The 27,998-nt window shown below is 45.0% G+C and overlaps 1 protein-coding gene across 2 annotated transcripts in view; it reads right to left on the bottom strand.

Annotated features, from left to right (window-relative positions):
- Positions 1-25,258, bottom strand: part of ESR1 (estrogen receptor 1) — a 704,728-nt gene extending 679,470 nt beyond the window's left edge. Inside the window, exon 1 of one of the 2 annotated variants that reach the window (XM_044291598.1) lies at positions 25,072-25,258. The gene's annotated coding sequence lies outside the window, so the exon portion shown is untranslated. The remainder of the gene's footprint in view (positions 1-25,071) is intronic. The other variant, XM_044291597.1, reaches the window with a different exon arrangement.
- Between the last annotated feature and the right edge of the window lie 2,740 nt (positions 25,259-27,998).

The following is a 27,998-nucleotide window of genomic DNA, read 5'->3' as shown; positions in this document are numbered from 1 at the left end:
GAGCTTGTTAAGAGCTCATGTGCATCCCTTCCCTCCCAGAATTCCAGAGGAGCATATATGGCTTATAAGTGTCCTCACACTGATTAAGGTGCTCTCTCCCTAAGCAGAGTTAATTCCCCCTGACTTGGACACAGGCCTCTCACCCAGTTAATCCAGTACTCTCTACTCTGCACCGATGAGGGGCAATCACCCCAAAACAGCTGTCTGCAGATAAGGTACTGGCTTACTTAATATCCAAGTCATGTCTCAAGGCTTGAGACAGCTGAACATTGACTTATAGCAGGCATCCTCCAACTGCGGCCCTCCAGTTGTTGCAAAACTACAATTCCCAGCATGGCTGAACAGCCTACAGGTATCAGCCTATAGCAGGGCATTGTGGAAGTTGTAGTTTTACAACAGCTGAAGGGGCCGCAGTTTGAGGATGCCTGACTTATAGGATAGCTGCCTTACATCTGGTGGCATTAGAGGCAGAGCTTGTTAAGAGCTCATTTGCATCCCTTCCATGAGAGTTTGAGGCCTGCAGAAAAACTGAATAATATTCTAGGCTGTAACCAGCAGTAGATACTGTACTAATGTAGTTTATTATTAGCCAGAAGGAATACATTAACAATGAGAAATAGATACTAACCATATTTGTCCTGTGTAACCATTATATAGTGGTTTTCTTAAGTTCATACTATATTTCCCTTTTTTAGTAGTTTTTAGATTGCAGCCTCACAGCAATATGACCCATGTAAGAAAGAAGACTTAGTGGATGAAAAACCATATATTTATCTAATGACACAATACATTTTAAAGGGGTACTAATACCTGCAACATTTATGGCATAACAGCACATCCCAGAATTGACTTTGATAGAAAGAGTTGTAACAAGCATGGTCATCTTTTGATTTTAATAGTAAAAGCAAGCATTCAAATTTATAGCATTGATATGCTATAATTGCTAAGGTAGCAATACCCTTTTAATATAAAAAATATAATAATAAATCATGAAATATGTAAATAGTGAAATACTAGAACTGAAATGTAGCGCTACTCCTTCTATCTGTAGAATTTATAGAAGATATAAATAATGCCCAGATAAACTATATTGGTTAGAATCTCTGCACAAAGTTATATTTAGTCTTACAGTTATAATTTGAGATTAGTAAAGCTCTCCCAAAAAATTTGATTCCAATTAATTTGTGATGAAGCGCGTTAAAAGTCAGCTATTTCCTAGCTGCAGAGAGCCTGTATATCAGTGTACAATACTGTGCCTTGCAATAACATGCATAGCTAGTCCACTGTCGTAGGGAAACAGTTACCGTATTTTTCGCCCTTTAAGACGCACCTGCCTATAAGACACACCTAGGTTTTTTAGGAGGAAAATAAGAAGTAATTTTTTTTTTAGCCAAAGGGTGTGCTATTGGTGGGGTTAGAACTAACAGTGATCTGTGGATGACACTATTATGGGGCATCTGTGGATGACACACTGTTATGGGGGGATCTGTGGATGACACTCTGTTATGGAGGGGAACTCTGGATGACACTGTTATGGGGACATCTGTGGATGACACTGCTATGGGGAGATTGGGGAGATCTGTGGATGACACTGCTATGGGGACATCTGTGGATGACACTGCTATGGGGACATCTGTGGATGACACTGCTATGGGGACATCTGAGGATGACACTGCTATAGGGGGATCTGTGGATGACACTGCTATGGGGGATCTGTGGATGACACTGCGATGGGGGGATCTGTGGATGACACATATATAGCATCTTATGCTATGTGCCATACACAGATCCCCCCATAGAAGTGTCTCTGCAGTGTGAATGACCCCCAATACAGGGGCTGCAGGCCGGCATCTGGATTAGGAATGACAGCGAGGACCAGTGCAGTCCCTGTATTCTAATGCACCAGCCCTGCTCGCTGTTGTATAATCTTATCTAACCTGTAGGCATTGTTAAGATATAATAATCATGTGTAATCCAGCTGTATTACTTACAACCTTAAGTTCTGTAGCAGAGAGGAGGGAGGAGGCAGGCCGGGCGGGCACGGTGTCACTCACTACGTCACAAGCCTGTGTCGCCTGCTTCATTCATAAAGTGGGCGGCGCAGGTGCATGACGTAGTGAGTGACACGCCGCCCGCCCTCCCGACCTGCCTCCTCCCTCCTCTCTGCTACGAAACTTAAGGTTGTAAGTAATACAGCTGGATTACACATGATTATTATATCTTAACAATGCCTACAGGTTAGACAAGATTATACAACAGTGAGCGGGGCCGGTGCATTAGAATACAGGGACTGCACTGCACAGCCCCTCCTCCCTCTCAGTTGATACACCCACCGACCGCACTGTGCGGCATCGCGGCAGCCGTGTATCATTGTAAATTGCAGCATTCGCCCCATAAGACGCATTGATATTTCCCCCCCACTTCTGAGGGGGAAAAGTGCGTCTTATAGGGCAAAAAATACGGTACTTTGTGTCAGTATGACCAGCAGTTGAAAGACGTCACTTTTTGAATCAGTTCACACTTCACTTATTTGGTTAGTTACAGGGCCAAAACTGACCAGATAACTTATTTGTCTCATCTTACAGGTCAATGTTAACGCCAGGTATAAAGAACCGTGCAGTGGCCCAAGATTCTACTATAGCAGGTATAGGCAACCTTCGGCACTCCAGCTGTTGTGAAACTACAACTCCCAGCATGAATACTTGCTCTGCTATTCTAAGAACTATCATAGAAATTAATGGAGCATGCTGGGAATTGTAGTTTCACAACAGCTGGAGTGCCGAAGGTTGCTGACCCCTGTACTATAGAGTGAAAGAGCACACTTATTTTACATCATCAGCCGATTCCACACAGATTTCTACAGAACCTGTTCTATTACACGCTGAAACAAGTAGAGGCCCCATGACACAGTGGAGAGGGTGCCAGCAGTAAGTTTGTGTTGATGTTACTGTTTATTTTTCCCTTCTTTTGATCTGTCACGTGAACAAAGCAAAACACAGATCCTGTTTTTTGAGCCTCTGCCTTAACATGGTCAGCATTTGGTTAGTAATCCATCAGTATTGCTAATGCCAAAATTAAATAGGAGTGGATCCAAAACAGAGATAACATGTGATTGGAATATTTGCATGTCTTCTGTGTTTTGTACCCACTCCTGCTATTGGCTTCCAAATCATGAACATATCCTGATGCAAAATAGGGACCATGTGATAGAGGCCTTATGGGTTCTGGATCCATTGTGTTTTTCATTTTTCCGCCCTGACAGATCAGAAGGAGGGTAAAATAAATGGTGATGTTAACAAGGACAAACAGGGACACTAGTGGTCCCGTCACAGAGTGGTGAGGGTGGCAATCGCATGAGGAGTCAACACAGTGGCCAAGTTACAGAGTGGGGAGGGTAGGAAACGCATGAGGAGTCAACACAATGGCCCCGTCACAGAGTGGTAAGGTGGCAAATGCATGATGAGTCAACACAGTGGTCCAGTTACATCATGGGGAGGGTGGCAAAGGCATGAGGAGTCAACACAGTGGCCCAGTCACAGAGTGGTGAGGTGGCCACCGCATGAGGAGTCATGAGGTTGGGGGTGCAACAGCAGTGGCAATAACAGCCCAAGATGGTGGGTGGCATTAGGAGAAAGTGGCAGCAGATGTGTGGCATCAGGCAGGTGGAAGCATCAGAATAGTGGCTGAAGCAGGTGGTCAGAAGAAAATAGTTTATTTTCACAAAGTTTGGGTGTGGCACCCAGAATGATCTAGTCTGATGAATCATGCACTGGCATATGTAAATCCTTGGCCACGTTTGGCTCAAGACCTCACACTGCTGCCACCCTTCTGATTCATGGCCATTCCACCCTTCCAAGTGCATACGGCATGACAAACAACCTACACGCACCAAACAGTGAACGTCCGTTTTGCGCTAGTTGCGCTTCATCAGGCTGTACGTATCTACATTGCTAACCTGTGATGTAATAGCACTATAAATAGCGTCATGCCATCTTAGATTCTGCCATTTGCCAGTGTACTTAGTGGAGGGAGAGATGTCAGCAGGTTCTAGGGACAGTGTAAGGAAAACTTCATTGTGCTAAAAAAACGATTTTCAAGTGCAGGGAAAGATTATTCAAGGTGTAGGGAAAGCATAGGGAGGAATCATTCCACAGCATTTCTGTTGAACAGGGTTTAGTAGGGGAGGTGACAGCCTGGGTAATAGGAACAATCCGATTACACTTTGCCGCACTGACTGGGGATCCAAATTGCCATTATACAGCTCTGTAATTCAAGCAAACCGCTCTTGTTAGGGTGCAAGTGCTGTTTGATACAGGCATTAACAGGGTTTATTACAAGGAAATATTTCTATGTCTTATTTGCCCTTGTGCGGTGCAGTTATATGTTCTAAGGAATTGTTGGGCTTGTGTTAGTGGGAAAAAAGGGCTTATTAGCCATTGTGTGGTGAAGTGCTAAAATTACAGCCCTTTTTATCGTGTATTAGTGGCAAAAGTAAAATATATTTGCTGCTCAGTGGTGCAGTTATCTGTTGTAAAGGCTTTTGTGGCGTGTATTAGTGGAAAAAATATATATATATATTTACTGTTTAGCGGTGCAGTTATATGTTCTAAAGCCTTTTGTGGTGAGTATTAGTGGAAAAATAAAAAAGATATTTGGCGCTCAGCGCTGCAGTCATGTGTTCTAAAGCCTTTTGTGGCGTGTATTAGTAGTGTTGGGCGAATATTCGAATCGCTAATTTTAATCGCGAATATCGCCACTTCGAGAATTTGCGAAGATTTAGATATATATTCGTATTCACAGATATTCTAGACATTCAGTAAGCACCCGTCTTGCTTGTGGGCCAATGAGAAGGCTGTAATGTCTTTGTCTGAGCTTAGCAACATCCCTAGCAACCAATAGGAAAGTTGTCCACCCCTTACTATATAAGAACCTCTGCAGCAGCCATTTTCTGTAGTTTTATGGAGTTCTGAGAGAGACAGCAGTGTCATTACTGTGCTCTGTGCTTTACTGTTTAATTACATTAGATAGTTAGTTAGTTAGTTTATATATATAATACAGATAGTGGGAGATAGTCAATGTAGGTTAGATCGTGATATAGTGTAGCTGACAGGTTCCAGTGCAGGGTGTTAGGTAGTGTGATAGGTTCTGCTGTCCATACATACATGCTAAAGACATAGTGCTGTGATGTCACAAGTTCACACCAATAAGTAATATGTACTCAGACCCGCTAAAATGCGAAGTTGCACATATAGCACAAAAATATGTGCATCATGAATTGCCGATTTGTGCAATTGCGAATATATTGGAGCACTCTATCTGCATATAAAGCTATTGTGATGTTCTTCTGTGCCAACCATTTTTTACAGTCTCAGGAAACTTATAGCAGCTTGAAACATGTAGCAACAGTGACCCACGCCTGTATTGCGAGCGCAATCTAAAAAAGCGCTTTAGAACATATAACTGCACCGCTGAACGGCAAATATATTTTATCTTTTTCCACTAATACACACCACAAAAGGCTTTACAACAGATAACTAGACCGCTGAGCGGCAAATATATATATATTTTTTCAACTAATACACGACACAAAAGGCTTAACAACATATAACTGCACCGCTTATCGAGCGGCAGGGGCAATATTCGAATTTGCGATATTTTGCGAATATTTAGGCGAATATTCATCATATATTCGAGAATTCGCGATTATTTTTTTGATTGCGAAAATCAGCAATGTAATCATTGCTGATTTTCGCAATCAAAAAAATAATCGCGAATTCTCGAATATATGATGAATATTCGCCTAAATATTCGCAAAATATCGCAAATTCGAATATTGCCCCTGCCGCTCGATAAGCGGTGCAGTTATATGTTGTTAAGCCTTTTGTGTCGTGTATTAGTTGAAAAAATATATATATATTTGCCGCTCAGCGGTCTAGTTATCTGTTGTAAAGCCTTTTGTGGTGTGTATTAGTGGAAAAAGATAAAATATATTTGCCGTTCAGCGGTGCAGTTATATGTTCTAAAGCGCTTTTTTGCGTGTATTAGTGGCACAGAAAAAAGTATTTGCCGTTGTGTGGGGAAGTGACTTTTTTAGGGTGTTTTAATTCCCTATTTATTTATTTTATCTAACAGTATGTCAGACAGAGAAGTGCCAGCAGGGGTCGCAGCGAGAGACCTGAGCAGGTGTCATCTAGCAGTCGTGCCTTGACCATCAACCCAGCAGTTCTTGAATGGTTGACTCGGTCATCCTCTTCATCCCAAGTGACATCAGACACCCCCTGCCAAGAGTTGGTGGGTTCCTCTGACACAATGCTTAGTTGGCATGGCCCGGGAACAGGCCCTGTGCCCCCCACCTGTCCTGAACCGTCCTCTGCAATTTTCAGTTCCCTCACCACGAGAAGTATTATATGTCATAGGCTCGGTTCCACTTTTCAGTGAGGACGAACTACTAGAGGAAAATCAGCAGCTACTGCCCAGCCAAGATCTGGCGAAGACATCCGCCACTAGACGGGCAAGTAGTGATGAGGAGAGTGGCGTGGGAGCTGGTGTTGCGAGTGGTCAGGCTCCTGACCCAGAGACGGATGAGGAGGACATCAGTGACGTGCAGACAGTACTCAACGATGATGATGTAGCTGATCGCACTTGGGATCCGGGTGACGAAGGGGCTTTATCATCATCAGGAGAAGAGGGTGGCAGTTTGCCCATGAGCCAGTGGTGGAGCCAGCAAGTCACTAGCATGGCCGGGAGTCAGCAGTGGGAGGTCGGGAGCCAAACATGCCTGGGAAGTAGAGGTGCACGGGTTCACAGAGGCAATGATGGTAGCAGTCAGTCAGTGCGTAGTGTTGGGGTTAAAATCACCTACTCTGCAGTGTGGCAGTTTTTTGTTAAGCTGCTGGAGGAGGTGAACATGGCAATATGTAGAATCTGTGAGCAGACGGTGAAGAGTGGCCAGGGTGCCAATGTTGGCATCACGGCCCTGCGTCAACATATGCAGCATCGCCATAAAGTGACCTGGGAGAACCGTGGCTCCCATGTGGTGGTCCAGCCTGCCGCAGCAACAGCTGCATCAACCAGTGGCAGTCAACGCTCCACGACCTCAGCCGAAGGGAGCTGTCTGTCCTTCCCATCATCTGCTGGTCCTGATGCTCCTGCTCCTCGCCCTCGCGCAGAACCTGAACATGCCCCTGTCCAAGTTGCTGGTGATGCAGTCCATCCCTTTCCAAGTGGTTGGCTCTGCACCTTTCAGAGAACTGATGGCTTCTGCAAGGTGGAGAGTCCCAAGCCATCATTTAAGGCAGTACCAGCCCTGCACACACATGTAGAACAGAAGGTGGGACAGTCCTTGAGCCTGTCGGTGTCTGCAAAAGTGCACGGCAGCGCCGACATGTGGAGCTTTAACTACGGTCAGGGACAATACATGTCCTTTACTGCCCATTGGTTGAATGTGGTTCCTGCACAGCCACACCAGCAACTTGGCCAAGTGACGCGGCTTCCGCCTCCAAGTTGCCATGTTGTTGGTCCTGCAACAATGTCCGTCTCTGCATCCTCATCCTCCACCGTGTCCTCAGCCTCCACTGCAGGGACAATTCACAGGGGCCCTCCAGCATACCACATGTGCAGGACACGGCGGTGTCACGCTGTTTTGCACCGCATTTGCCTGTGCAAATGGAGTCACACAGAGGAGGAACTTCTCCATGTCCTTCATTAAGAAATCAAATCCTCGCTTTCTCCGTGACAACTCAAAATCGGAACCATGGTGACCGACAACGGTAAGAACATGGTGTAGGCACTGCATCAAGGAGGGCTGAGCCATGCGCCCTGCATGGCACACGTGTTCAATCTGATTGTCAAGCGGTTCCTGACGTCTTCCACCCATCTGCAAGACATTATAAAAATGGCCAGGAAACTTGGCATGCATTTCGGCCACTCGTACACTGCTTAACACACCCTCCTTGAGCTGCAGCGGCAGAACGGCATCCCCCAACATAGGCCGATATGCGACGTTTCCACCTGTTGGAATTCCACCCTCCATATGTTGGACCGACTGTACGAACAGAGAAAGGCCATCAATGATTTCCTGATGATCCAAGCGGACAGAAGTACTCCCCTGTGTAACTTCGATTACAGCGTGACACTTGCCGATTGCTCAGGCCCTTTGAGGATGCCTCGTTATTTGTCAGTCGCCAGGACTACGGGATGAACGACGTCATTCCACTGCTTCATGTCCTGGAACAGATGCTGCTAAATCTGGCTGGTCAGGAGACTGGAGATGTGGTGCCAGTGGCATAGCTATAGGGGTCGCAGTAGTCTGGGGCCCCCCAGGAGAGACGGAGTAAAGTCCTGACTCATGGAGGGCTCTGACGGGGCCCGGCATCAAGTACAGTGACAATGCCGGGCCCTGTCAGAGCGCTCTTCAAACATGTACTATATAATATGAGGCAAGGGGGGGAGGTTGGTGCAAAGGCAAGGGGGGGGGGGGGCGCGCGCACTCACACCCCTGGCAGTTCTTGTCACTGCCGGGCTGTCTCCAGAGTGAAGCAGGAGCTCCAGCACTCCCCCAGCTAACCGCACATTGCGCTGCTGGCTGTTGGAGAAGCACTGAAAGACCGGGAATGAGTGTGGGAGTACGTAATCAGGGAAGAAGGTAAGTATGTTTTGGGGGCGGGGGGGCATTGATGATGATGATAATGCCCCCTGTGCAGTTTGTGGCTCCCTCCCTTGCACTGATGATGATGATGGTGCCCCCGTGCAGTGTGTGACTCCCTGGCACTGATGATGATGATGGTGTCCCCTGTGCAGTGTGTGGCTCCCTCCCTGGCACTGATGATGATATTGCTGCCCCCGTCTGATGATGATGGTGCCCCCTGTGCAATGTGTGGCTCCCTCCCTGGCACTGATGATGATGATGGTGCCCCTTGTGCAGTGTGTGGCTCCCTTCCTGGCACTGATGACGATGATGATAGTGGGCATCTGTAATGAGGAAGCACCTAATCTGCCATAACTATTTTGAGTGGGCACCTAATCTGGCATAACTACTGTGAGGGTGCACATATCTGGCATAACCACTGTGAAGGGGGCACATATCTGGTATAACTACTGTGAGGGGGTACCTATCTGGCTATAACCACTATGAGGGGGCACATATCTCATCTGTCATAACTACTGGGAGGGGGCACATATCTGGTATAACCACTGTGAGGGGGCAAATCTGGGCATTACTACTGTGAGGGGGCACATCTGGGCATTACTACTGTGAGGGGGCACATATCTGGGCATTACTAATGTGAGGGGGCACATATCTGGACATTACTAATGTGAGGGGGCACATATCTGGCTATAACCACTGTGAGGGGGCACATATCTGGCTATAACCACTGTGAGGGGGCACATATCTGGCTACAACTACTGTGAGAGGGCACATATCTGGCTATAACTACTGTGACAGGAGCAAAGGTGGGCATGACTGCTGTGAGGGGCCACAAGAAGGGCATAACTTTTGTGAAGGGGCCACAAGGTGGGCATCAGTACTGTGTGGTAGCACTTAGGGCAAATGTCCTAGATTAACCTTCAATACACTGGGATGGCTCAGTCTTGCAGGCCAGCACAGCGCTCCCTGCTGGTGATTTCACAGGGGCAGTCACCATCCCTTCCTTATTTGATTATTCTTTTTTACTCTATCACCAAAGGGAACTTGTTTTGGATCCAGTGGACATCACACCGACACCAGCGACACCCTGGATGAGGTAGGACCAGATTTTATTAGGACTGGGTGAGTGTAGCCGCGCATTGGGCTTAGTGTAAAAAAGAAAACTGTCGCCTTTTTGTAAAAATGGACAGGAGGGCCATAACAGTCTAGATACGTCCCTGCGTGGCGCCTAGATCTCACGGCCACATGAGGGCTGTGGGGGCTGAACTGGAGGAGGACATTGGATCACAAGCAATGTCTATAAAAATGGGTGTTTTTTCTACACAGGTGACAGGAGAGGAGGAGCAGGACCAGCCAGAGGAGCTGCAGGGCGATGAGGAAGATGAAGCAGAGGACCCAGACACACCGTGGCAGTATGGAGTGGAGATGGAGGCAGGGAGTCCCTCAGAGTCACTTGCACAAATGGCCCGATACATGCTCACTTGCTTGTGTAGTGACAGACGAATTGTCACCATTTGGAAGAGGTATTTCTCCTGGTTCTCCATCTTGTTGGACCCTCACTACTGGTCTAAAATGGCGGCCTTTTTTACACCCGCTGAAAGGGAGGACAAACTGAACTACTATAGAGTCATCATATGTAGTCAGTTGGCCGCTGCCTATCTGCGCCATCATCCGTCCTCTTGCAGGTCTCACGGAGGGGGGCCCTCTGCGCTCACGTTCCACTGCCATTGCTGCTGGGGAGGGGTGTGGTGGCAGGAGCAGTACCAGCTCCATCAGCAGCAGCCTGAGTATAGAGTCGCTGATGAGCAGCTTTCTTCACCTGCATAGTGAAGAAACTACTCAACAGCAGCTAGACGTAGAGCAGAACCTGAACCAGCAGGTGGTGGCATACTTGGAGTGCACCCTGCCAGCCGTCATTGAAGATCCGCTGAACTACTGGGCAGCCAAACTGGATTTGTGGCCACAACTGGCCGAGTTTGCCCTGGAAAAACTGTCCAGGCGTGGATCAGCAAGGATTTTCACCCACCTATGCCTGATGCATAGACTAGATCATCCATGGTGCCACACCAACCCTTTGACAAAAGAGACTGGTTTCTTCTGGCTACCTGCCTCAGCTACTATTCTGATGCTGCCACCCACCTGATGCCACACATCTGATTCCAAGTGATCCTTCTTTCATCCACCTTCTTTAGCTGGTACTGGTATTGCCACTCACCTCCCCACTCTGTCACCGGGTCACTCTGTGGTCTCCTGATGCTGCTGCCTCCTCCACACTATGTCACCTTGCCACTCTGTGGTCTCCTCATGCTGCTGCCATCTCCACAACGTGTCACCTTGCCACTCTGTGGTCTCCTCATGCTGCTGCCACCTCCACACTATGTCACCTTGCCACTTTTCGGCCTCCTGATGCTGCTGCCATCTCCACACTGTCATTGTGCCGCTCTGTGGCCTCCTGATGCTGCCGCCACTTCCAGACTCTGTTATTGGGACAGTCTGTGGTCTCCTCATGCTGCTTCCACCTCACAACTATGTCATAGGGCCACTCTGTGGACTTCTCATGCTGTTCCTACCCTCCCCACTTCATGACTGGGCCACTCTTTTGCCTTTTGGCCTGGCTAGCATCATCATTTATTTGACCCTTCTTCTGATCTGTCAGAAGGAAGGAAAAATGAGACTCACAATGGATCCTGTCTGTGTAGCAGCTGTAAGGCCTGTATGGTCCTATCAGAATTGGCTTGTGATTTGGTAGCCAAAACCAGGAGTGGGTACAAAACACAGAAGGCATGCAAATATTCCATTCACGTGTCATCTCTGTTTTGGATCCACTCCTGTTTTTTTTTTTTGCATTAGCAATACTGATTGATTACTGACCAAATGCTGACCGAGTGAAGGCGGATGCTCAACAGACAGGATCCGTTTTTTGGGGGTTATTGTTCTGAGGGATCAAAGGAAGGTTCAAAATAATCAGTGACGTCAACACAAACTTACTGCTGACATCCTCTCCACTCTGTCGGGGTGCTCTATTTGTATAAGCGTTTAATAGAAAAGGTACTGTAGACATCTATGTGGAATCAGCTGACGAAGGTGTAAAAGGAGTGTGCTTCTTCTTGGCGCTAACATCAACCTGTAAGGCTGAGTTCATACTTAAGTTATTTGGTCAGTTTTGGCCCTGTGACTGCCCAAATAAGCGAATTGTGCAGTGATTCTAAGAGCGACGTCTGTCATCTCTATGTCATACGGACTCACAGTATTATTTCACTATCAGAGCAGACGCCCTATGTGTGTTATTACAAGGCACAGTGTTCTACACCAATGTAACGGCTCTCTACAGCCAGAAAATAGCTGTTTTCAACTAAATTCGGCGCAAATAAATTTGGATCAAACCAAATTTTTTCAAAAAAATTTGCCGAACCAGCAACAGTGCAGTGTGTTTTAAACAGGCAGTTTCATTCTGACATTTACTATTCAATTAAAAATACAGTATTTTTTGCCCTATAAGACGCACCGGCCCATAAGACGCACCTAGGTTTTTGAGGAGGAAAATAAGAAAAAAAATATTTTGAACCAAAAGGTGCGCTTTTGGTGGGTTTTGAACTAATTGTGGTCTGTGGGTGACGCACTGTTATGGAGGATCTGTGGATGACACACTGTTATGGGGGATCTGTTGTTATGGGGGATCTGTGGGTGACGCACTGTTATGGGGGATCTGTGGGTGACGCACTGTTATGGGGGATCTGTGAGTGACGCACTGTTATGGGGGATCTGTGAGTGACGCACTGTTATGGGGGATCTATAGGTGACGCACTGTTATGGGGGATCTGTGGGTGATGCACTGTTATGGGGGATCTGTGGGTGACGCACTGTTATGGGGGATCTGTGAGTGACGCACTGTTACAGGGGATCTGTGAGTGACGCACTGTTATGGGGGATCTGTGGGTGACACTTATGGGGGATCCTCTCTGGATGGCACTGTTATGAGGATTTGTGTATGACAGTTATGGGGGGGGATCTGTGGATGACACATATATAGCATCTGCTTTTATAATGACAGCAGGGCCCATACAGTGACTGTATTCTACTACACGGGCCCCGCTCACTGTATAATCATATCCCTAATAGTTAATTGTTGTATGCATGTAATCGCATAATGAGCGATAATGAGCGCTGTTCATAAAGTGGGCGGCGCAGGCGCATGACGTATGACTCACGTTGCCAGCGCCCGTCCTCCCGGCCTGCCTCCTCCCTCCTCTCTGCTCCGAACGGCGAGCGCTTCTAATTGTAAGTACGGTGATACACAGCGCTCATTATCGCTCATTATGCGATTACATGCATACAACAATTAACTATTAGGAATATGATTATACAGTAAGCGGGGCCCGTGTAGTAGAATACAGTCACTGCACGGGCCCCGCTGTCATTACAAATACAGATGCTGCCCCCCAGCCCCTCCTCCCTCACAGCTGATACACCTGCCACACGGCATCGTGGCGGGTGTATCATTGAAAACTGGGCAAAATCAGCTACATTCGCCGTATAAGACGCACTGCTATTTTCCCCCCACTTTTGGGGGGGAAAAAGTGCATCTTATACGGCGAAAAATACGGTATATAGTATATTTCTGTTTAGGCCCACGGACTGCCGGATGATGTACTTTGTTTATTTGCTTTAGCATTTAAGCTATGGTTGTTCGCACACGCACTTTATTTCATATTGTTTGAAAGTGCTGGTCTAATTTTTATTTTTCTATTTAATAATTTTTTTGCCAAGACAGCATTAGTAATGTCAAAGTGACAGTGATATACTGTATATGGCTATGAGTAAATGCATGCCAATGGTTAACAAACAGCCAGATTAAAAACACACTACATTGTTAGATTTTATTTTTAAGTTAAAACATGGTCAACAAATTATCCCTTTTTGAATGCAGATGCCTTCTTCTCTGTCTTATGACCTGTAAAATGGTGGCAGCAATTTGAAAGATTCATACGATCAAATGACAAAAGATTCAGATTTGGCTGGAAGACAAATTAGCTTAGTTTATAATTAGGGATGAGGGAATCAACTTCGGATGAAATATCCGAAGCTGATTTGCATAAAACGTAGTTTGAATACTGTACGAAGCGAGCGCTCCATACAGTATTAGAATGAAATAGAACCTATGAGCCGAAATTATTACTTATTTATTAACAAAGTCTTGCGAGACTTCGCATAATAACTTCATAAATCAATTTCTACTGTAAAAAAACATTTCCGGAACCCGAGTTCCAAAAATATTTTTTTTACTTCGTGAAGTAATCACTTCGCCTCATAGGAGCCAATATATTCTAATACTGAACGGAGCGATCGCTCTGTACAGTAGTCAAACAAAGTTTTATGCGAATCGACTTTGGATATTTCATCCAAAGTCGATTCGCTCATCCCTATTTATAATCAATTTGCTAATCTTTAATCATTACATATAAAATCTATATTATTAATAAGGAAAAATAGGGTAGTTATGACATAATCCAAAAACTTCATCAGCAAGTGATCCACTCTATGCTTAGCTTCAGATGTAACTATTACTTCAATCATAGTAGGTGAAGTTAGCTAGTAGCTAATATCAGATATATGATTTGACTATTACTCTATAGGCAATTTGTCATTAGAAAAAGACCTATTGTTGAAATCATGTTTTTGTGTTAAACATATTTTACAAGTGTTTTGTGATTTTCAAAAAAAAACAAAACAAAAAACTGGCAATTACTGGGAACAAACTGAAGATTTCCAATAACTGCCTGATCATAATCAGAGGTCATTGCTGTATTAACTTTTTTTAATTTACTATTATTTATTTGAGAGGACGATTAACCCCTTAAGGACCAAAGCCATATATGTACAGCATTGGTGGACGTGACTTGTACATGTACGGCGGGCTGATCGGGCGGGTGCAGGAGCTGTGCCTGCCTGATCAGCGTCACGGACCCAGCAGTTACTGACAGCCGGGCCCCTGCTGCATATGCGGCATCGGTGAAAACAGCAATGTCAGCATGTTAACCAAGCGTATGCCATGGTGAAAGCTGCCCGCAGCATGCAGAGCGTTCGCGGAGGGTACGGGTGCCCTCCGCTACCCATCGGGTCCCCGCGCTGCAGTGGAAGAGACAAGCTGGCAGAGAAAGCAAGTCCAATGCCTTCCATAGGCATCGAAGCTTGCCTTCTACGGAAGCCTGTGAGATCCAGCCCTTAGGAGGGCAGGCTGTCAGCATAAAAGCTGACAGCCAATGCATTACAATACAGGTTGTATTGTAATGCATTGCAGAGGGTATCAGACCCCAGAAGTTGAAGTCCCAGACTGGGACAAAAATGAACAGTAAAAAAAGTGTTTTTCATAAAAAAAAATAAAGTTTCAAGTAAAAAAAAAAATCCAAAATAAAAACACATAAAATCGTGAAAAAAAAGAAAATCAGACATGTTGGGTATTGCTGCATCCGTAACTACCGGCTCTACAAAAATATCATATGATCCACCGCCTTACCTGAATGCCGTAGAAAAAATACAATGAAAACTGTGCTAAAACAATAATTTTTTTGTCACCTTAAATAACAAAAAATGTGATACCAAGCGATCAAAAAGTCACACGCACCCCAAAATCATACCAATCGAACAGTCATCTCATCCTGCAAAAAATGAGACCCTACCTAAGACAATTGCCCAAAAAATAAAAAAATATATGGCTCTCAAAATATGGAGACGCTAAAACAGGAGTTTTTTTGTTTCAAAAATGCTGTTATTGTGTAAAACTTTAATTTAAAAAAAGTATACATATTAGGTATCGCGGTGTCCGTAAGAACCTTCTGTTACTGGAAAAAATGGATTAAAATGGAAAATCTGCCCAAAAAGTGAAATTCTGAAATTTCATCTCCATTTTCCTTTAATTCTTGTGGAACACCTAAAGAGTTAACAAAGTTTGTAAAATCAGTTTTGAATACCTTGATGGGTGTAGTTTCTAAAATGGGGCCATTTATGGGTGGTTTCTATTATGTAAACCCCACAAAGTGACTTCAGACTTGAACTGGTCCTTAAAAATTTGGTTTTGGAAATTTTCTAAAAAATGTTAACATTTGCTTCTAAATTTCTATGCCTTTTAATGTCCCAAAAAAATAAAATGTCATTTACAAAATGATACCAACATGAAGTAGACATATGGGAAATGTAAAGTAATATCTATTTTAGGAGGTATCACTATCTGTTTTAAATGCAGAGAAATAGAAATTTTAAAAATTGCGAATGTTTCTAAATTTTTTGTAAATTTGGTACTTTTTTATAAATAAAAATGAAATATTTTGACTCAAATTTACCACTGTCATGAAGTACAATATGTGATGAGAAAACAATCTCAGAATGGCTTGGATAAGAAAAAGCGTTTTAAAGTTATCACCGCATAAAGTGGCACATGTCAGATTTGCAAAAAATGCCCTGGTCCTTAACCCCCTTACTGACCACCCATACGTGTTTTTATGGTGGTCACTAAGGGGCCTTGAAATGGAGCGCCACCCTTTTTATGGCGCACTTCAGCCCAAGCTAGCGCTACAAAAAAGAGGTAGCTGAGGGCTGGGGGCAGTGATCAGAGACCGTGACAAGCGAACTCTGATCACCGAAAATGCCGGCAGAAGTAAACTTTCTCCCCCTCTCATATAAGAGAGGAGAGAGAAAGTCTCCGGTGCATGGATTGGGTCCCACGGTTTCCCCATAAGGGAATGCTGGGTGCCAATCCTCACCCCATCCCCCCCAGTATTTGTGAAGACAGGAGGAATGGCATAACACATTTTGGGGTGTACTTGTTCAATTTCATGTGATCTGTAGAAAAAAATCTGTCTTTAAATTGACACTTGTGTAAAAAAATGAAAAATATTTATTTTTGCCTGCTTAGCATTAATTTCACACAAATATAAATATCACAGAAAAAATGTGCTTTTCTTAAAACGTTACTTTTACTAGTACTCATTAGAAAATTGCCCCATAACAAATAATATTTATAATAAATAGGCTGGTGCCATAAATAAAGAGATGAGCCTTACTTTATACTGGGTATGATAATCCAAAACAAAGCAAATGATATAACTCACAGTTTTGAACACAGCCGATTAACTTCTGTGAATCACAGTGAAGTAAGGTCAGGACAGGGGGGAGGAGGAAGTGACCGTAGATTAACCCTTGGAATACCCCTGCCTACAAGCTGGACATCCGCCCCAAAAGGAGTGACCCCACTAAATGAAGATTTAACCCCTTAAGGACACAGCCTTTTTACACCTTAGGACCAGGCCATTTTTTGCAAATCTGACCAGTGTCACTTTAAGTGCTGATAACTTTAAAACGCTTTGACTTATCCAGGCCGTTCTGAGATTGTTTTTTCGTCACATATTGTACTTCATGACTTTTTGCACCAAAAAATACCTAATTTAACAAATTTTTGGAAAAATTTCAAAGTTTCAGTTTCTCTACTTCTGTAATACATAGTAATACCCCCAAAAATTGTGATGACTTTACATTCCCCATATGTCTACTTTATGTTTGAATTGTTTTGGGAATGATATTTTATTTTTTGGGGATGTTATAAGGCTTAGAAGTTTAGAAGCAAATCTTGAAATTTTTCAGCAATTTACAAAAACTACATTTTTAGGGACCAGTTCAGGTCTGAAGTCACTTTGCGAGGCTTGCATAATAGAAACCACCCAAAAATGACCCCATCTAAGAAACTACACCCCTCAAGGTATTCAAAACTGATTTTACATACGTTGTTAACCCTTTAGGTGTTGCACAAGAGTTATTGGCAAATGGGGATGAAATTTGAGAATTTCTTTTTTTTGTCAAATTTTTTATTTTAACCCATTTTTTCCACTAACAAAGCAAGGGTTAACAGCCAAACAAGACTGTATCTTTATTGCCCTGACTCTGCCGTTTACAGAAACACCCAATATGTGGCCGTAAACTACTGTACGGCCACACAGCGGGGCATAGAGTGAAAGGTGCGCCGTTTGGTTTTTGGAGGGCTGATTTTTATGGACTGGTTTATTTACACCATGTCCCATTTGAAGCCCCCTGATGCACCCCTAGAGTAGAAACTCCCTAAAAGTGACCCCATCTAAGAAACTACACCCCTCAAGGTATTCAAAACTGATTTTACATACGTCGTTAACCCTTTAGGTGTTGCACAAGAGTTATTGGCAAATGGGGATGAAATTAGCAAATTTCTTTTTTTTGTCTAATTTTCCATTTTAACCCATTTTTTCCACTAACAAATCAAGGGTTAACAGCCAAACAAGACTGTATCTTTATTGCCCTGACTCTGCCGTTTACAGAAACACCCAATATGTGGCCGTAAACTACTGTACGGCCACACAGCGGGGCGTAGAGGGAAAGGTGCGCCGTTTGGTTTTTGGAGGGCTGATTTTTATGGACTGGTTTATTTACACCATGTCCCATTTGAAGACCCCTGATGCACCCCTAGAGTAGAAACTCCCTAAAAGTGACCCCATCTAAGAAACTACACCCCTCAAGGTATTCAAAACTGATTTTACATACGTCGTTAACCCTTTAGGTGTTGCACAAGAGTTATTGGCAAATGGGGATGAAATTAGCAAATTTCATTTTTTTGTCTAATTTTCCATTTTAACCCATTTTTTCCACTAACAAATCAAGGGTTAACAGCCAAACAAGACTGTATCTTTATTGCCCTGACTCTGCTGTTTACAGAAACACCCAATATGTGGCCGTAAACTACTGTACGGCCACACAGCGGGGCGTAGAGGGAAAGGTGCGCCGTTTGGTTTTTGGAGGGCTGATTTTTATGGACTGGTTTATTTACACCATGTCCCATTTGAAGCCCCCTGATGCACCCCTGGAGTAGAAACTCCCTAAAAAGTGACCCCATTTTGGAAACTACGGGATAAGGTGGCATTTTTTTGGGGACTATTTTTAGGGTAAATATGATTTTTGGTTGCTCTATATTACATTTTTGTGACGCAAGGTTACCAAAAATTGAAATTCTGAAATGTCATCTCCATTTGCCATTAACTGTTGAGGAACACCTAAAGGGTTAATGAAGTTTGTATAATCAGTTTTGAATACCTTGAGGGGTGTAGTTTCTTAGATGGGGTCAGTTTTGGGGAGTTTTTACTCTAGGGTGCATCAGGGGGGCTTCAAAAGGGACATGGTGTCAATAAAAAAGGCCATCAAAATCGGCCTTCCAGAAACCATGTCGGTCCTTTCCTTTTGCGGCCTCCCTTTTACTGATACAGCAGTTTACGACCACAAATGTGGTGTTTCTGTAAGTTGCAGTATCGGGGTAATAAATATTAAGTTTTGTTTGGTTGTTAACCCTTGTTTTGTTACCGGAAAAAACGGATTGAAATGGAAAAGTGCCAAAAATAGCGGTTTTGGCACCGTTTTTTTTTTTTTTTTTTTAACTGTGTTAATCTGGGGGGTTAGGTAATGGGATATTTTTATAGAGGAGATTCTTACGGACGCGGCAATACCTAATAAGTTTTTTTTTTTTTATCCAATTATCTCATGTGGGGACTCATTTTTTGCGGGATGAGCGGACGGTTTTATTGGCACTATTTTGGGGGCTATATGACTTTTTTATCGCTTGCTATTAAACTTTTTGTTATGTAAGGTGACCAAAAAATTCTTTTTTTGCACCTATTTATTTATTTTTTTGACCGTGTTAATCTGGGGGGTTGGGTCATGGGGTATTTTTATAGAGGAGATTCTTACGGACGCGGCAATACCTGATAAGTCAACTTTTTTTTACAATTATTTTGGTTTTAGACTATATTATCTTTTTTGATTCAAATTTTTTGGGGGGTATCTCTAAAGTCTAAGGGTCATTTTTTGTACCTCGCACAGGGACAGGGGTGATGCCGTTACCATGAATTGTGGACAGCATAAGGACATCCCTCTTGTCCTTATACCTGACCAGCAACAGGTTTCCAGTGGTAAGGGCACGGGTCTCACCCCTGGGGATAGGTACCTGGAGGGGGTGGGCAGGGAGGCCGCGTTGATTTTTCCGCACGGTCCCACAAGCGGACGTGGATCTGGCGGCAAGGGACTGGAACAAGGGGATACTGGTATAAAAGTTATCCACGTAAAGGTGGTAACCCTTATCCAGCAGTGGGTACATAAGGTCCCACACAAGTTTCCCGGTAGCACCCAGAGTGGGGGGACATTCTGGGGGTTGAATCCGGGAATCTCGCCCCTCGTATACACGAAATTTGTAAGTGTACCCTGAGGTACTCTCACAAATTTTGTATAGCTTCACGCCATACCTCGCCCGCTTGGAGGGCACATACTGGCGGAAAATGAGTCTCCCCTTGAACGCAATGAGAGACTCATCAACCGCGACCTCTCTTCCAGGTACATAGGCCTCCATGAATTTGGCCCCAAAGTGATCGATGACCGGTCGTATCTTGTATCGGGGCAAGTGGCAGCACCCCTGGGGGGTCTAGGGTCACACAGCTGTGCTGTGGACCCCAGACACCCTAACTTAGGGTGATGCAATCAAAGTTCAGAAACTAACTTTCCCTTTTTTTTCCCTGCCTAAACCAAACTTTCCCTAGCTGTCCCTATGTACCTGATGGGGTGCTGGGGGCAGAGATCGGGTCCTGGGGGGCACAGATCGGGTCCTGGGGGGCACAGATCGGGTGCAGGCAGCGGTGCAGCAGACACGTGCAGGCAGCTCCTCTCTCCTCCGGCTCTGGAACACAAAAGGAGGAGGAGAGGAGCGCCTGCGTCTTTTGAATCTGCCGCCGGACCGCCCACAGACCAATCAGAAAGCGATCCTGAGTGGTGATGTCACCATCACCACTCAGGATCGCTGGATGGTGATTGGTGGGGTGAAATCACACCACCATCACCATCCTGTTCTGGGTTATCGGGACTTCAGAGACCCGAATAACCCGGAAACGCAGAAAACTGCAGGTCTGAATTGACCTGCGGTTTTCTGCGATCGCATACATGGGGGGGGTCACCGGACCCCCCGGCGCATTTGCTCCAAGTGCCTGCTCAATGATTTGAGCAGGCACAGGGTTCCGATCATCGCCCGCCGTGCGGCGGTGATCGAAAATGCACAGGGCGTACATGTACGCCCTGTGTCCTTAAGTACCAGGGCACAAGGGCGTACCTGTACGCCCTATGTCTTTAAGAGGTTAAGGGTGTTGTCTCACATCAGCAAGTGGCATCTATCATGTAGAGAAAATGAATACAAGGCACTTACTAATGTATTGTGATTATCCATATTGCTTCCTTTGCTGACTGGATTAATTTTTCCATCACATTATACACTGCTCATTTCCATGGTTATGACCACCCTGCAATGCATCAGTGTTGCTCGTGTTTGCACACTATACGAAAAAGTGCCGGCCTCTTTGGTGACCGGGACTGTGGGAGATCATTAGGCGGGTGCTTTTTTTTATAGTATGCATGCAAGACCATGCTGATGGAGTGCAGGGTGGCCATAACCATGGAAACGAGAAGTGTATAATGTGATGGAAAAATTAATTCAGCCAGCAAAGGATGCAATATGGCTATTACAATACATTAGTAAGTGGCTTGTATTAATGTCCTCTACATGATAAATCCTTCAAGACAAAACCCCTTTAAGAAAGCTAAATAAGTAACTAAGACACATAAAACAATAACTAGCAACTAATACAGGTATTTTTATCAGAGAAGTGGCCTTGACTGGTCGCATCTGAGACTGAGGCCTTGTGTGTTGAGTCTAGTTTAAACTTATGGTGGGTCATAAAAGACCATTGTATGTTGAGTATTGTATCTTGAGGCCATTGTATCATGAAGGATCACTGAATAAGTCCAAGTGTTGAACCCTGGCCTTGAAGACTTAGAAAATGGTAACATATATTGTATTTTCCTACAGCAAATCAGATACATATTTACTAGGAGATCCACTGTAGAAATTTAAAGTAGAGTCTCAGATTTCAGCCAGGGGTGTGCAGTTCGATGTGCCAAAACATCACACCAAAATTAACCCCACTCAGTGGTCTAATCTGCATGAGGCCAATCTGCTGCTTTTCCTGCAGAATCTGTGAGAATAAGTAGCGTGCTAATTATGCTCATTTTTTTTTCTGCCAGACAGACAACATTGTCTGTGCATATATTATTTTCCAGAGCATACAGAGATACCAAAACCTTGTTCATATGCCTTGGAGGTAGATTGTAATCAGATTGGACATGGATCTAGCTGCAGAATCTATTCTAAAATCTAAGTCAAACATACCCTTAGGGGGCCCTAAAGGTCCCTGTACCTCGTATGAGAAGATCATTACTATAAATTATATAGAATACCTGGGGACGCAGTATATTTTTACTGATAAATGAGAATTTAGAAATAGATTACTGGATTTGGTAAAATTGTTGGCTGCACAGTATGATGTGATAATGGCTAGAACCAAAGATTATTTAATACTTCAAATGTTACTTACATTACACAAAAATGAATTTAAAGAAATTCTGTCATCAGGTTTGGGGCTATAGAGCTGCAGACATGCACAGCTAGATCGCCGCTAGCATGTCCGCAATATATGTGTCCTATAGGGCTGTCTGGTTTTAATTTCTTTAAAAAAGGATTTTATAGATATGTAAATGAGTGTTGAATGTGTCCAAGGGGCTGTACTAACCTTACTTGTGCCAAGCCACGCCTGCCTGTGAAAGAGCCCAGCACCGCCTGCGTCTCCTCATTTCATCAACGATAGATAGCCGTAATCTCGCGATGCGCGACCTCGCGCCTGTGCAGTGCCGGTATAGTGTTCCTTCCCTGTGCTGGCATCAGCCTCAGGGAAAGAACTGCGCATGCGTGAGCTTGCGCATCGCAAGATTCCGGCAATCTATCGTTGATGAAAGGAGGAGACATAGGCGGTGCTGGGCTCCTTCACAGGCGGGTGTGGCTGGGCGAGGCTGGGCACAAGTAAGGTTAGTACAGCCCCTTGGACACATTCAACACTCATTTACATATCTAGGAAATCCTTTTTTAAAGAAATTAAGACCAGACGGCCTTATAGGACACATATATTGCGGACATGTTAGCGGGAATCTAGCCGTGCATGTCCGTATCTCTATAGCCCCAAACCTGGTGACAGAATCCCTTTAAAGGCTATCTGACACCAGGAAATTCACTGTTAACTCCTTCATGACTTACATAATATACAAGTGAAACTTGAAAAATTAGAATATTGTGCAAAGTTTATTTATTTCAGTAATGCAACGTAAAAGGTGAAACTAACATATGAGATAGGCTCGTTACATGCAAAAGCGAGATATTTCAAGCCTTTACTTGTTATAATTTGGATGATTATGACTTACAGTTTATGAAACCCCAAAGTCTCAATTTTGAGGTACCCTTTGCTCAGGGGGTATGGATTAATTAGCTGACTAGAGTGGGACACTTTGAGACTCAAATATTGAACCTTTTCACAAAATTCTAATTTTAAGCTGCATTAATGCAATTCCTTTTAATTTGCATTACTGAAATAAATGGACTTTTGCATGATATTCAAATTTTTCGAGTTTTGCCTGTATTTACATTGTAGCAGGCAAGGCGTCCTCACATCTTGCTGTACACATGCAGAGCAATGGAAAACGTTCATTGTGTCTAATGATACCGTGACTGGGTTAAGAAGGCTGCTGTCCCTGAAGGCAGGCCAAGTGGAGTAAACAAAAAGGGGCCCTCTGCGTTGGCGATCACCGCCATTGGCAGGTCAATTCCGACTGGTACTATGCAGATAAGACTGGCACTCCCACAGCTTCCTCCACAATGTTCACAGACCACTCCACACACCTGGAGTTCATCCGACCAGAGCCTTGTAGTGCTCTACTTCCAAGGTCGAACAACAATGGCACTCACCCTCTGGTAAAAAAACAAAACAAAAACAAAAAAACACTTTCCTTTATTGCAACAAGTGGGTATATGAGAAGTAGATGTAGCCATTCTGACTGTAAAAGTCAATCAGGAGGCTGCAGATGTCTTTCCAAAAGTTGCTCTGCTCCTTACCCCTGGAGATGCTCTTTCCACAGTGAAACATGTCGGGCAGCATTTATTTTATTTTTTTAATATGCTGCTCTCTCTTCTGATCACTGAATTCAAAGGTGGTTCGTGCGCTGCAGGCGTAGAACCACTGATAATATCTGCCAATTGAAATGGGAATGAACCCTATCTAAAGGGTAGCTTGCTAGGGATCACTGTGATCTATAGATCATTCTGTGACAAGGTAACTGAATAAAATAGCTACAGTTACAATACCCTTGACTTTCATGTGGACCGGTGAGATCCCTCATCTCTTTTAATTGCTCCAGTGAGCCATTCAAATGTAAACCTTTTTGGTTCAGTTTGTTTGGGGAATATATTTTAAAAGAAAACTGAATAAAGGTTATATCAGAGCTTTTTTTCATCTGTGGAAAAAAATGAAATTTTTATTTTTCACCATCCACTACACATTAATTTCAGTAAAACACCTATGAGTTCAAATTTCTCACTACACCGCTGATAAATTCCTTGAGGGGTGTAGTTTCTAAAACAAGGGCCACTTCTTGGGTGTTTCCACTGTATGGATAACTCGGGTTCTCTTCTGGGATCCCAAAAAAACATTTCTTCAAAATTTGTCCTCCAAAAGCCATATGGTACTCCTTCCGTTCTACCCATAGAGCACAAGCAACATTTTATTGGAGAAAATGTAATTTTTCCTTTTGTATACCAAGTGTTTCCAAATTCTATGAAAGCATGTTGGGTTAAGCTACTTTCACATTAGCGGCACAGACCTCCGGCAGGCTGTTCCGTCGGGTGAATAGCCTGTCGGATCCGTCCTGCCGCTAGTGACCGTGTGCCCCCGGACTGCCGCTCCGTCCCCATTGACTATAATGGGGCGGGGACGGAGTTCCGGTGGAGGCACGGCAGCTCACGGCGAGAGGCTGCCAGAATAAAACTACGACATGTCCGATATTTATTCAGTTTGCATGCAGATTGCCGGATTGAACTGCTTGCCGGATCACTCTGCACAAGTGTGAAAGTAGCCTTATCAAATACGGTAATATATCGGAGTCAGAGTAGCTCAATTATGAGTAATAAACTTTCAGTTACTGTTAATCTTAACTTGCTATATATCATTATTTAGTCAAGCACAACTATAACCTGTATATAGACACAGAAAATGTTTAAATCTTACTTTGCAAATGCATGCCTGTTAGATATTGCTTGCACATGTAAGGTTATACTAAACAAGAGTCTGATCCTAAATATGCAACCATCTTAAATCCAGGTAGTGAAGTACAGTACTTTGCCATGCTATGCATGGTATGTATAACATATGCAGTAAATGTAACTAAAATAGCAGAGCAAGACAATTAACACCCTAAGTGGTCAGATAAAAGGAAATTACTTGCCAGTGGATGATCAATTCTGCATAGAAAATGCCTTTCTGGTGAAATATCTTCGTTCTTCTTTCTCTGCTTCACCTTCTCCGTACTAGTAGATTATCCATTATGAAATACCAGCCATTCCCACAGCAACAAGCTGATGTCACAGAGAAAATGAGGACTCCTTGCTAGGAGCTAGCCTGCGAAGGCATAATCATCTGAGAGGAGCATGATTTGGTTTAGATTATATTAAAAGAAATAAGACAACATATATTTGTTAAAAAAACAAAGTGATCACAGGGAGTGGAATGTGAGAGAGGGTTAGGAACATTTTCACGCAAATGTGACTTGCTATGCAACTAAAATACATGCAGCAAAAAAGTAAAGCAGTTATCTATAGTAATTAGAAATGAGCGAATCAAAGTTGACCAAGTGGAATTTGATCCGAATTTCAGGAAACATTCGATTTGCACCGAATCCAAATTTCCTCACGCTTCGTGGTAACGAATCGTATTTCTTCCTAAAATGGCTGCTGCACATGTGAGGACATGGGAAGCTGGGATCACCCATAATGCCATGCATGCAGCCAATCAGCAGCCAGCACTGTGATGTCACAGCCCTATAAATAACCTCAGCAGGGGCGGACTGGGCCGGGGGGCAGGGAGGCAATTGCCCCCCAGGCCTCCCTAAATAAACGGCCGCTGGGCCGCCCGTCTAAAAAAAATAATATTTTTTTTTTATTCTTCAGGGCCGCACCGCCGATCACCACAGGCGGCGCGGCCCTGGATGTAATTGCGGCCGTGCTGTGGGGCAGGGGAGGGAGAGGCGTGTCCCTCCCCTGTTCTTCTGATAGGCTGCAGGCATTAGTGCCTGCGGCCTATCAGAGGCCGGCTCAGGAAGCGCGATGACGTCATTATCATCGCGACGCCTGAGCCGGCAGCACACGCTGCTGATGGAGGTAAGTATTTTTTATTATTTTTTCTTCTTTGCGGAGATCTGTCACTATGGGGGGGGGGGGGGGGGCGGAGATCTGTCACTATGGGGGGGATCCGTCACTATGGGGGGGAGATCTGGCACTATGAGGGGGGGGAGATCTGGCAGTATGGGGTGCACTATAAGGGGAGCTGGCACTATGGGGCGCACTATAGGGGGATCTGTCACTATGGGGGGCACTATAAGGGGAGCTGGCACTATGGGGCGCACTATAGGGGGATCTGTCACTATGGGGGGGAGATCTGGCACTATGGGGGGGGAGATCTGGCAGTATGGGGTGCACTATAAGGGGAGCTGGCACTATGGGGCGCACTATAGGGGGATCTGTCACTATGGGGGGGAGATCTGGCACTATGGGGGGGGAGATCTGGCAGTATGGGGTGCACTATAAGGGGAGCTGGCACTATGGGGCGCACTATAGGGGGAGCTGGCACTATGGGGGGCACTATAAGGGGAGCTGGCACTATGGGGCGCACTATAGGGGGAGCTGGCACTATGGGGGCACTGTAGGGGGAGCTGGCACTATGGGGGGGCCTATAGGGGGAGCTGGCACTATGGGGGGCCTATAGGAGGAGCTGGCACTATGGGGGGGTACTATACGGGGAGCTGGCACTATGAGGGGGTACTATAGGGGGAGCTGGCACTATGGGGGGGACTATAGGGGGAGCTGGCACTATGGGGCGCACTATAGGGGGAGCTGGCACTATGGGGGGCACTGTAGGGGGAGCTGGCACTGTGGGGGGCACTGTAGGGGGAGCTGGCACTATGGGGGGCCTATAGGGGGAGCTGGCACTATGGGGGGAGGGCTTATAGGGAGAGCTGGCACTATGGGGGGGCGTATAGGAGGAGCTGGCACTATGGGGGGGTACTATAGGGGGAGCTGGCACTATGGGGGGGTACTATAGGGGTAGCTGGCACTATGGGGGGGACTATAGGGGGAGCTGGCACTATGGGGCGCACTATAGGGGGAGCTGGCACTATGGGGGGCACTGTAGGGGGAGCTGGCACTATGGGGGGCCTATAGGGGGAGCTGGCACTATGGGGGGAGGGCTGGCACTATTGGGGGAGCTGGCACTATGGGGGCATTTCTTACTGGCACATTATGGGGGGGCACCATGGGGGAGAGGAGCACTATGGGGGTAACTGGGGGCTCTAAAGGGGCTTTTCTTTTAATTATTGGCACATTCTGGGGGGCACTATAGGGGAGAGCAGCACTATGGGGCATCTGGTGCTACTATAGGGGCATTATTTGGGGGCACTATGGGGAAGTGGGGGCTCTAAAGGGGCCTTTTGTATTGGAACATTATGGGGGGCACTATGGCATTTGGTGGCACTAAGGGGGCATTTTTTACTGGCACATTATGGAAGGCACTATAGGGGAGAGCGGCACTATGGGGGAGTGGAGCACTATTGGGGCATATGGTGGCACTAAGAAGGGGCATTTTTTTACTGGTACATTGTGGGGGAGAGGAGCACTATAGGGGCATCTGCTGGGGGCACTAAGGGGCATTTTTTTACTGGCATATTATGGGGACACTATGGGGAAGGGGGAGAGGAGCAGTATGAGGGCATTTACTGGGGCACTATATAGGGGTATTTTATACTGGCATACATTATGGGGACATTAGCTCAACTGCGGGCACTAAGCGGGGGTATTTCATGTACTGTCATATTATAGGGAAAATTAGTACTACTAGGGGGTATTATGGGGAGCTTTACTACTACTAGGGGCTATGAAGAACATGATTACTAGGGCACTATAGGGGCATTATTACTACTAAGTGTGCTCTGGCAGAGAATTATTTCTATTGGTGGGATTTTGGGGAGCATTGTTACTTTGGGGGCACCCTGGCATAGTATCAGCTTAGCACAATTATTTTTGCCAATAATTGTTTAAGGGGGCACTATCTGTGTGGTAGTAGTATTTCCAGGGGGACTGTTTCTGCAGTATAGTATT

This window comes from Bufo gargarizans, chromosome 4 (assembly GCF_014858855.1).
Source record: "Bufo gargarizans isolate SCDJY-AF-19 chromosome 4, ASM1485885v1, whole genome shotgun sequence".
NCBI lineage: Eukaryota > Metazoa > Chordata > Amphibia > Anura > Bufonidae > Bufo > Bufo gargarizans.
Note: the sequence above shows the minus strand (reverse complement) of the source record. Positions and strands in the feature narration are given on the sequence as shown.